This window comes from Cricetulus griseus, chromosome X (assembly GCF_003668045.3).
Source record: "Cricetulus griseus strain 17A/GY chromosome X, alternate assembly CriGri-PICRH-1.0, whole genome shotgun sequence".
NCBI classification, from domain to species: Eukaryota; Metazoa; Chordata; class Mammalia; order Rodentia; family Cricetidae; genus Cricetulus; species Cricetulus griseus.
Window position 1 is genome coordinate 88,451,537 of NC_048604.1, and position 10,487 is coordinate 88,462,023.

The 10,487-nt window shown below is 40.9% G+C and overlaps 1 pseudogene; it reads right to left on the bottom strand.

The window, feature by feature from the left end:
- Window positions 1-6,953: 6,953 nt before the first annotated feature.
- Window positions 6,954-10,287, bottom strand: LOC100768101 (annotated as a pseudogene).
- Window positions 10,288-10,487: the final 200 nt, after the last annotated feature.

The following is a 10,487-nucleotide window of genomic DNA, read 5'->3' on the forward strand; positions in this document are numbered from 1 at the left end:
GGCAAATGGATGTTACACATGTTGCCTCCTTTGGAAAGCTCCAATATGTTCATGTCTCAGTGGACACCTGCTCAGGCATAATTTGTGCCACGCCTTTGACAGGGGAAAAGGCCGCGCATGTGATTCAACACTGTTTAGAGGCTTGGGGTGCCTGGGGTAAACCTCATATCCTAAAAACAGATAATGGGCCGGCTTATACCTCTCAAAAGTTCCAGCACTTCTGCAGACAGATGGAAATTACCCATCTAACTGGCCTACCTTATAACCCTCAAGGACAAGGCATTGTGGAACGTGCCCATCGCACACTTAAGTCTTATTTAATCAAACAAAAGGAGGGAATGGGAGCATCCTTACCCTCGGTGCCAAGAGTTGCAATATCCATGGCACTCTTTACCCTTAATTTTCTAAACACCGACGCTCAGGGCCATACAGCGGCCAAGCGTCATACCTCAGAACCTGAAAGGTCAAAGGAGATGGTAAAATGGAAAGATATCTTAACTGGTCTTTGGAGAGGCCCGGATCCTATTCTCATAAGATCCAGGGGGGCGATATGTGTTTTTCCACAGGATGAAGAAAATCCTCTGTGGATCCCAGAAAGACTCACCCGAAGAGCCCCTTCGGACCTTCAAAAGTCGGAACTCCACCCTCTCCCCGGGAGTTGAGAGCCGCTATTGTTATCCAGATTAACTCCTGTCCTTGGCGGAGAGATTGGCACTGCTTAAGGGGTGGGGGTGGGATTGTTTGATGCAGCCGTTTGCGGATTGGTGTTACTCCTCTGGCTGGTCTGTAAGCTCCAGGGCTCAAACCAAGAGATCGCCCAAGTGCTTCCATTGATATTTGGCTGACAATGCTTAAGCAATAGGCCGCCGGCCAGACAGCTCTTGCACACCCGGAGCCTAGGCTCATTGCACAGGGTAGAGTGTCTGGTTTGGGCAGCCCAATGAGGGATGCTGAGCAAAGGCATCGCACAGAGTTGCCTAATATGCAGGCTTCTCTGAGAGGTACGTTGACCTGCATAAGGGTTACCTGCCCGAGCCTCCCTTTCCCAGAAAAACGGCAGAGGACAGGTCGAGAGTACTTCGGGTCAAGCTAACAGCCTGATGGCGACTCTCGTACACAGTCTTAATGTTTGATTTTGGGAAGGTTCAACCTCTGCCTCTATCCCTCAACATATGGGTGACCTATTTGCTTGTAAAAATGTAAAGCCTTATCATTAATTAATAAAAAAAGGGGGATATGTAGGGAGCCGGTTCCTGCATTATCCATTACAATAATGGTGCCTGAAGACACCAAGATGTAAATTACTTCACAGGTGCTGGGTAATCTCCATTCCTTTGATCTCTGCCTATCCTGTGGCTCATTTGGCCTGAGGAGCTGAAGCCATTCATAGGGTAACACGTCCCAGGTGGCTGGTCAGCCTATTTAAGGGATGGGTTTCTTAGTTCAGTGTCTCCGCTCTGGTAAGCTTATGCATTAAAGCTTGTCTGCAGAAGGATCCGAGTGTCCTGCGTGTATTTCTTGCTGGCGAGAAAATACAGCGTGCGGGACAAGTCTGTTTATATGGTGGATTACATTGATGGACTTTAGTATGTTCTACCACCCCCAGATCCCTGAGATGAAGCCTACTTGATCAGGTTGAATGATTTCTCTGATGTGTTCTGGGATTCGATTTGCCGTTATTATATTGAGAATTTTTGCATCAATGTTCATGAGAGATATTGGTCTATAGTTCTCTTTCTTATTTGTGTCTTTGTGTGGCTTGGATATCAAGGTTATTGAAGCCTCATAAAAAGAGCTTAGTAATGACCCTTCTGCTTCTATTGTGTGGAATACTTTGAGGAGAATTGGTATCAGCTGTACTTTGAATTTCTGGTAGAATTTTGCACTGAAGCCATCTGGCCCTGGGCTTTTTTGGTTGGGAGAATTCTAATGACTGCTTCAATTTTATTAGAGGTTATAAGTCTATTTATGTTGCTTATCTGTTCTTGATTTAATTTTGGTAAGTGAAATCTGTCCAGAAAATTGTCCATTTCCTTTAGATTTACAAATTTTGAGGAATATAGGTTTTCAAAGTATGACCTGATGATTCTCTGGATTTCCTCTGTGTCTGTTGTTATGTCCCCCTTTTTATTCCTGATTTTATTAATTTGCATGTTCACTCTTTGTTGTTTGGTAAGTTTGGATAAAGGTTTGTCTATCTTGTTGATTTTCTCGAAGAATCAACTTTTTGTTATATTGTTCTCGTAGTTTCCATTTTATTGATTTCAGCCCTTAATTTGATTATTTCCTGGCATCTGCTCCTCCAGGGTGTATTGGCATCTTTGTTTTCTAAAGCTTTTAGTTGTGCTGATAGTGCTCTAATGTGATTATTCTCCTGTTTCTTCATGTGGGCATTTGGCACTATGAACTTTCCTCTTAGCACTGCTTTCAAAGTATCCCATAGGTTTGGATATGTTGTGTCAACATTCTCATTGAGTTCTAGGAAATCTTTAATTTCTTTTTTTATTTCTTCCTGGACCCATGAATTGTGCAATTTGGTGTTACTTAGTTTCCATAAGTTTGTAGGTTTTCTGTAGTTCGTGTTGTTGTTGAATTCTAATTTTAAAGCATGGTGGTCTGATAAGACACAGGGGGTTATTTCAAATTTTTTGTACCTGTTGAGGTTTGCTGTGTTGCCATGTATGTGGTCGATTTTAGAGAAGGTTCCTTGTGGCGCTGAGAAGAAGGTAAATTGTTTTGTATTTGGGTGGAATATTCTATAGATATCTGTTAAGCCCATTTGCGCCAAAACTTCTATTAGTACTTTTGTTTCTTTGATAAGTTTCTGTCTGGTGTTCCTGTCCAGTGGTGAGAGTGGGGTGTTAAAATATCCCACTGTAAGTGTGTGCGGTTTTATATGTGATTTGAGTTTTAGTAATATTTCTTTTACAAATGTGGATGCCTTTGTATTTGGGGCACAAAAGTTCAGAAATGATACTTCATCCTGATGGATTTCTCCTATGATGAGTAGGAAATGACCTTCTTCATCTCTTTTGACTGATTTTAGTTTAAAGTCCAATTTCTTGAATATTAGGATTGCTATCCCTGCTTGTTTCTTGGGTCCATTTGATTGGAAGATCTTTCCCCAACTTTTAATTCTTAGGTACCATCTGTCTTTGAGGTTGAGGTGAGTTTCTTATATGCAGCAGAAGGAAGGATTCTGTCTTCTTATCCATTCTACTAATCTGTGTCTTTTTATAGGGGAGTTAAGACCATTAATGTTGATGGATATTAATGACCATTGATTATTTTTCATTCTTGTTTGTTTTTGATTTGGTGATGGTGGAGAGAGTATGTGTGGCATTCTGTCCCTTTTTCCTTTTGGCTGTTGGTAAGTTTGGGATTATCTATTGCCTATGTTTTTCTGGTTGTGGTTAATTTCCCTGGGTTGCAGTTTTCCTTCCAGTACTTTCTGTAGGGCTGGATTGGTGGATATGTATTGTTTGAATCTGGTTTTGTCGTGGAATATCTTGTTTTCTCCACGTAAAATGATTGAATGCTTTGCTGGGTATAGTAGTCTGGGCTGGCATTCATGGACTCTTAGTGTAGGTAGAATATTGATCCAGGACCTTCAGGCTTTCAGAGTTTCCAAGGAAAAGTCAGGTGTGATTCTGATAGGTTTGCCTTTATAGGTTACTTGATCTTTTTCCTTTGCTGCTCTTAATATTTTCTCTTTGTTGTGTATGTTTGGTGTTTTGATTATTATGTGGTGAGGAGACCTTTTTTGGTTCATTCTATTTGGTGTTCTGTAGGCTTCTTGTATTTTCATTGGCATGTCTTTCTTTAGGTTGTGAAAGTTTTCTTCTATGATTTTGTTGAATATGTTTTCTGTGCCTTTGAGTTGGATTTCTTCACCTTCTTATATATCTATTATTCTTAGGTTTGGTCTTTTCATGGTATCCCATATTTCCTGGATATTTTGTGATAGGGATTTGTTGGACTTAAGATTTTCTTTGGTTGATGAATCTATTTCTGCTAGTGTGTCTTCAACTCCTGAGATTCTCTCTTCCATCTCTTGTATTCTGTTGGTTATGCTTACATCTGTAGTTCCTGATCATTTACCCAGATTTTCTATTTCCAGCATTCCCTCAGATTGTGCTTTCTTTGTTGACTCTATTTCAGGTTTTAGGTCTTGAACTGTTTCCTTGAGAGATTTGTTTATATCTTGTATTTTTTGATTAATTTTTTCTTCCATTTCTTAAAGGGATTTTCTCATGTCCTCTTTGAGGTCCTCTATCACTTTCATGAAGATGCTTTTAAGGTCATTCTCTTCTGGTTCATCTGCATCAAAATATTCAGGTCTTACTGGTATGTGATACCTAGTCTTTGGTGGTGTCATATTGGGTTTTCTGTTGTTTGGTGTGCTTTTACCTTGTCCTCTTCTCATCCTTTCTTCTGGTGGGTATAGCAAGAGTTTCTTGTTATCCTGGTGGGTGTGGGACCAAGCTTCTCTTTTGGTAGATGCAAACAGATCCAATACTCTGATGTCTGTCCTCTTTTCGTGGATGGAGGTGTCACTGTTACCCGGGAGTAGGTAGTGTTTGAGCGTGCTGGGTCCTGCTGGGCAGGCAGCTGGAGGAAGAGCTGTCACTGGGCCTCGGTGTGTTGCATCACACTCCCCCCCCTTGCCAACTCGGTCAGGCACACAAGTAGGTTGTGTCAGATGACTCTGAGCAGCGATGATGACGAACCAGAACCAGAAACAGCTCCTGGCCTACCTCGGCTGGCGGATAGAGGCAGGGCTGCCTCTGGGTGTTCGGTGTTCAGATCCTGCCACCCCCTATTTTCTCTTCTAAAAAGTTCAGTTTGGCTCGATTTATGTTGAGGTCTTTGATCCATTTGAACTTACATTTTGTGCATGACGATAGACATGGATTTATTTGCAGTCTTCTACATTCCAGCATCCAGATATGCTAGCACCATTTGTTGAAGATGCTTTCTTTATTCTATTGTATAGCTTTAGCTTCTTTGTCAAAAATCAGGTGTTCATAGGTATGTGGGCTAATATCAGGGTTTTCAACTCTATTCCATTGGTCTACCTGTCTATTTTTGTGACAGTACCAAGATGTTTTCAGGACTATAGCTCTATAATAGAGCTTGAAGTCAGGGCTGGTGATGCCTCTGGAAGTTCCATTATTGTACAGGGTTGTTTTTGCTATCCTGGGTCTTTTGTTTTTCCATATGATGTTTGGAATTATTTTTTCAAGGTCTGTGAAGAATTGTGCTGGGATTTTGATGGGGATTGCATTGAATCTGTAGATTGCTTTTTGCAAGATTGCCCTTTTTACTATGCTGATCCTACCTATCCCAGAAAATGGGAGATCCTTCCATTTTCTGGTATCTTCTTTAATTTCCTTCTCTAAAGACTCAAAATTCCTCAGGAAAATGGGAATATATGGAAATCTTTCAATGTAATCAACCATATACACAAACTAAATAAGGAAAACTACATGATTATCTCACTAGATGCTGGAAATGCCTTTGACAAAATCGAATACTCCTTCATGATAAATGTCTTCGAGTAATCAGGGATAACAGGAACATACCTAAGCATAATAAAAGCAATTTACAGCAAGCCAACATCAAAATAAATGGAGAGAAACTCAAGGTGTTTCCCCTAAAATCAGGAACAAGACACGACTTTATTATTCAAGGTAAAATGTAGATTAAAAATAGTTCCTTTTGTTGCTGACAATATAGTCCTATAATATGACAGTCTTGGTTTGTTCCATCTGTCCATTTACTATAGTAGTTTGCCAATACTATGTGCCCAACAACCAGAAAGAAACAAAAATCTCTGTTATAGCATACAACACTCAATACATACTCTCTCATTACCATTTCCAACTATGGGTGACCCTAAAGACTTTCAGTCCTAGCTAAATAACTGAAGATTAGATAACCATACACACAGCATTAGATAAATTATCTTCCACTTATAAATCAAGGAGTAAGTGAAAGATTACTTTTTAAGAAACTGTGCATATTGAATAAGACACAGTGCAAATTTGGGCAGCTAATCACCATCTGAGTTTGAGAAATACCTTAGATTGTTGAAATTTCTTAAAGGGTAAGCATTTGAGCTTCTTAACATTCCCCAGGCAAAGAAACCACTAACGACCATGGTAGAATATTTAAGTTGTTGAACAAGACTAATTGATAAGACATGATGTGTGTGACAACTATTTTGTTAATACTCTTTAGAAGGCCAAATAAACTCATAACAATATTTTCCTAAGGTTACAATGGTTTGGAGTTACTCTGCAATGATTATGGCAGCTCTACTTGAAATATTATGTTCCTATTTCTTATTTTTACCAAACTAAATTTTAGATAAAGACTGATGCATTAGCTATTTGATTGTTCCTGTGATAAAATACTATGATGAAGGCAACTTGTAGAAGGAAGACTTTATTTGGGCTTAAGGTTCCAGAAGAATAAGAGTCCATCATGGCAAGAAACACATCTGCAAAAGGCAGGCACTGCAGCAGGAATAGGAAGTAAGACATCTGACCTTCAAACACAAACAAGTTCAAAACAGAGACAGAACTGAAAGTGGCACCACACATTTTTTTCTCTCAAAGCCTACCCCAAGAAGGCCACACCTCCAAAACTCCCCTGAACAGAGCCACCAACTGGGACCAAGTGTTAAAACGGCTGAGCCTATAGGGGATACTTTTATTCAAACCATTAAAACTAGTGATTACATCTCAGTGGTAGCGGACTTGTCTAGCATGACGACATCCCTGCCTTTGATTCTTAGCACTGCTGAGGAGGCTGAGGGTGGACAGAAGAAAAGAAGGTAGAAAAGGGGAGGGGAAAGAGAGTATGAACTATAAATGGGTAAAGTGCAAAAGGAAACTTAAAGTTGGGGGAAAGGCAATATGTCTTTCAAAACCAATCTTTTCAAAGAATTATGCTGGAGATGGAGCTTCATGTTTTTCTGGTATGTCCAAGGCTCTCTCCACAATACTGAAAGGAAAAATTAGCCCAAATATGGTGTCATGAGCCTGTAATATAAGAATTCAGGAGGTTAAGACAGGATGATTGCCAGGAGTACAAGACTTGTCTGGGCTATATAAGAAGCCAGCTAGTGCTGCATAACAAAACTTTTTCTCTATTTTGGTTTTTGTTTTTGTTTTGTTTTTTGAAATAGGGTTTCTTTGTGTAACAGTCCTGGCTGTCCTGGAACTAAGTAGGCTGGCTTTGAAATCATAGAAATTTACCTGCCTCTACCTCCCAAGTGTTGGGATTAAAGACATGTATCACCACTGTCTGTCTTAAACAAACAAACAAAACAAACTAACAACCACAAAAAGAAAGTTGACTGAAAATTCAAATAATCGAAACCTTAATATCTATATGAGAGAAACAGTATGCCATTTGGACTAGTCACAATACTGTGAAAATGTACATAAACAAAATATTTCAAATCTCATGTAACTCTGATATAAGGAGTAAAAAATGCTGCAAAGTATAATCAATGACAAAATGGCAAAATCCACAAAGTAGTCAGATATCTCAAATATATGATGTATATATAACTCTGAATAATATGTTAGTAAAAGTCAACATGTAAATTAGATAGCAGTTTCATAACAGAAAACCAAGTTACTTAGATTTTCTTTACAAGTATGCAGATGCCATTTATTTGGTCCATAAGTACAGTATATTTGTTTTTTGAGTTTATGGAACATCAAATATAAATAACCTGAAACTATAACAAATACACAAAAATTGGCTTCTTACACAGACATACCAGGCAGTACAAACAGAAAATTTGAGTAAATTAACATTGTTTTACATTAATATACACAGTCCCAGGTAACATTTAAAAAACAAGTTTCAATGCATAGCAGTTGACATGTATGTGATCTTTCAGGTAAGAGTATGAAAATGGTTAGATCTAGGCTAAAAAAATACTCTTCTCTAGCCAAAAATAAAGGCGCAATATTTATGCCTGGTTAGTTCTCAGCATTCCTACTCTACAGGGTTCCCACTAGGAAATGATAGCTAAGGCTATTTACAGGGAAGGCAACATGCATGTGCCCTCAGCTCATCACTGCTCCACCCAGCTTTGCTCAACAGGTCCTGAACACTACACTCCTACTTCAATACAGCAATGCAGTCTCTAACAGTCTTAGCAATGAATGCTTCACACAGGAGCAGAACCAAAGCCTCCACAGCAGGTGCTTTACCTCTGCAAGAAAGGACAAAGCCTTTGGTTCCCACCAGGGCAAAGGCCATGAGTCCACGCAGTCTAACGCTATGATGTCATTAAGATCTTAAGCTTGTTCCAAGCAGGACCTCTTGGCACTTGCTCCCTCAGTCTCTTCCAGTTTCTGCTTTCGGGATCTGTCCTCCTCCCTGTCAGCGCTATTTGAAGGGCCTTCTTCTTTGGAATCAACTATGAGGACATCATCTTGCTCTTGTGCTGTGGAGGTTTGAAGGCTGGGCACCATCGTCACTGCCGTTGGTGATGCTTCTGGCAGCATCTTCAGCTTGTTTGGGACCCACTTTTTCTGGGGCATCACCAACAACCTCAAATTCAACATCCTTTCCTAGATCTTTGCTATGAAGAAAGTTGATTAGTAAAGTGCAGTCTTGAAGGAAGTCATCTGCTTGAAGTCGGCTGCCATTTCTAATTCCAAAATCAGACAACTTCTCGGGGTTATTAGCTTCTGTCTCTCCCTCTTCTGAAGATATCAGGATTGTTCCTTTCCCATCTTCTATTTGGACATCCGGTGCCACCATAGCAAACTTCTCTTTCACTATCTTATCCTGTAAGGTGAGGACAGTCACTTTGTGGACATTCAGCTGCACAGTCACCTCTGGCTTGCTAGCACAAACGTAACAGTTGCTGTTGGGAGGGTCCAGTGCACAGGGCACTAAGAGCTTCTTCCTTCGGTTTGGCTCTTTATTCAAAAAATGGTTCTACACTGGTCTATTTTTCCAGACAAAATCTTCAATCCTTCCAACACGATCAAGCCGGCAATCACTGCATTAGTGGTAGCGATAGCAGGTATGATATTCCTCACCATTCATTTTATATCAAATCTGCTGAAAATATGCATCCTGAGGTTTACAGCCAAAGTGACAAAATCCATTGCTGGCAGGTCATCCTTACCCAAGATGAGCTCAGTTCCATCCCCCTTTTCTGCTAAATGGACCCTTAGGGTCTCAGTGCTCTTGGAGAACAGACTTGCATAGCTCTTTACATCCAGAACCTGGTGGTCCTTCAAACCCAACTGTGGCTCATTTTGTTGATCAAATGCATTGGCTTCTTCTCCTTGACTCTGCACTTCAGCCCAGTCCATTGGAACTGGAGGTTTCCTCCTGTGCCAGAGTTTGTCCACTCTCAACAGATACCTAATATCATCTTTAAAAAGCTTGGTGAAAAGTTTAACTGGGTCATATCCAGTTGACTTCGCCCATTCCTTAGTGGAAATACGCTTAATGTCTCCGTCTTCATTAGACACTCTGGCTCTGACTTCAGCTTGGGCTGGCTCCCAAGCAGCTTCTGGGTCGGCTCTGTCAGGAGACATTTTTTGATCAGCATCCTCCTCTCCAAACAGCTGGTTGAACAAATACTTTGCCCAGACGATGCAGTGAATTGGTTCAGAAGGTGTGTTCTAGATCGTGCAGCCAGGGAAGGTACTCTGTGTTGGCTTAGCATGACATTCTTAACACACAGTCACACCCTTCTTGATAGTGGTCACTTGTCCAAGATAACCAGCAGTTCCATTTTCAATGAGAGGCACGTCAGCTGCCAGACACATTCTATTAACATGGTTTAGGGCAGCTCTGTTATCTAACGCTTTCATAACCAATATAAACTGTCGAAAAAATCCACATTATAATATGGGAAGGAACACATTCCCAGGATCTGCCAGGCCTGTGGTTTCACCTCCCATGGTCACTATCAGACTGGGTTCAGGGCCCTGGGGGCTCTGCTTTTAGTAGCATTCATGATGCTGTCATGGTGAGCCTTGATGTTAGCTTGGGGTGGAACTGGAGCCCACTCTTTGGCAACCTAGGCCTTCGATCTTCCAACGTGCTTCTTTTGAAACTGCCTGTTGAGGTTGCTGACATCGGTGGTGTCCAGATCAATCAGGTCGATGTGGGAGAAGCCGGTGAGCACCAGGTTTTTGAGCAGCTTGCAGCTGATGCCGCCCGTTCCCTCTACCAGCACCCGGCTGCCGGCCACCGCCTTGGCCAGCTCCCAGGAAGCCCTCGAGACAGTGCCATGGTGGGACGGATAAACGTCCACTAGCTGCTGCACTGCTCTGCGCCATGCCGTGCCAAGTTACTTAGATTTTAAACTTGAGTTTTTCACATAAGCAATAGTGAAATGAAGATGCATAAATTTGACCATACGTATAGAAAATTAGAAAGTATAAAGATAAGCCAGTTAATATTTCAACTAAGGCTAAAAGAATAAAAAAAAT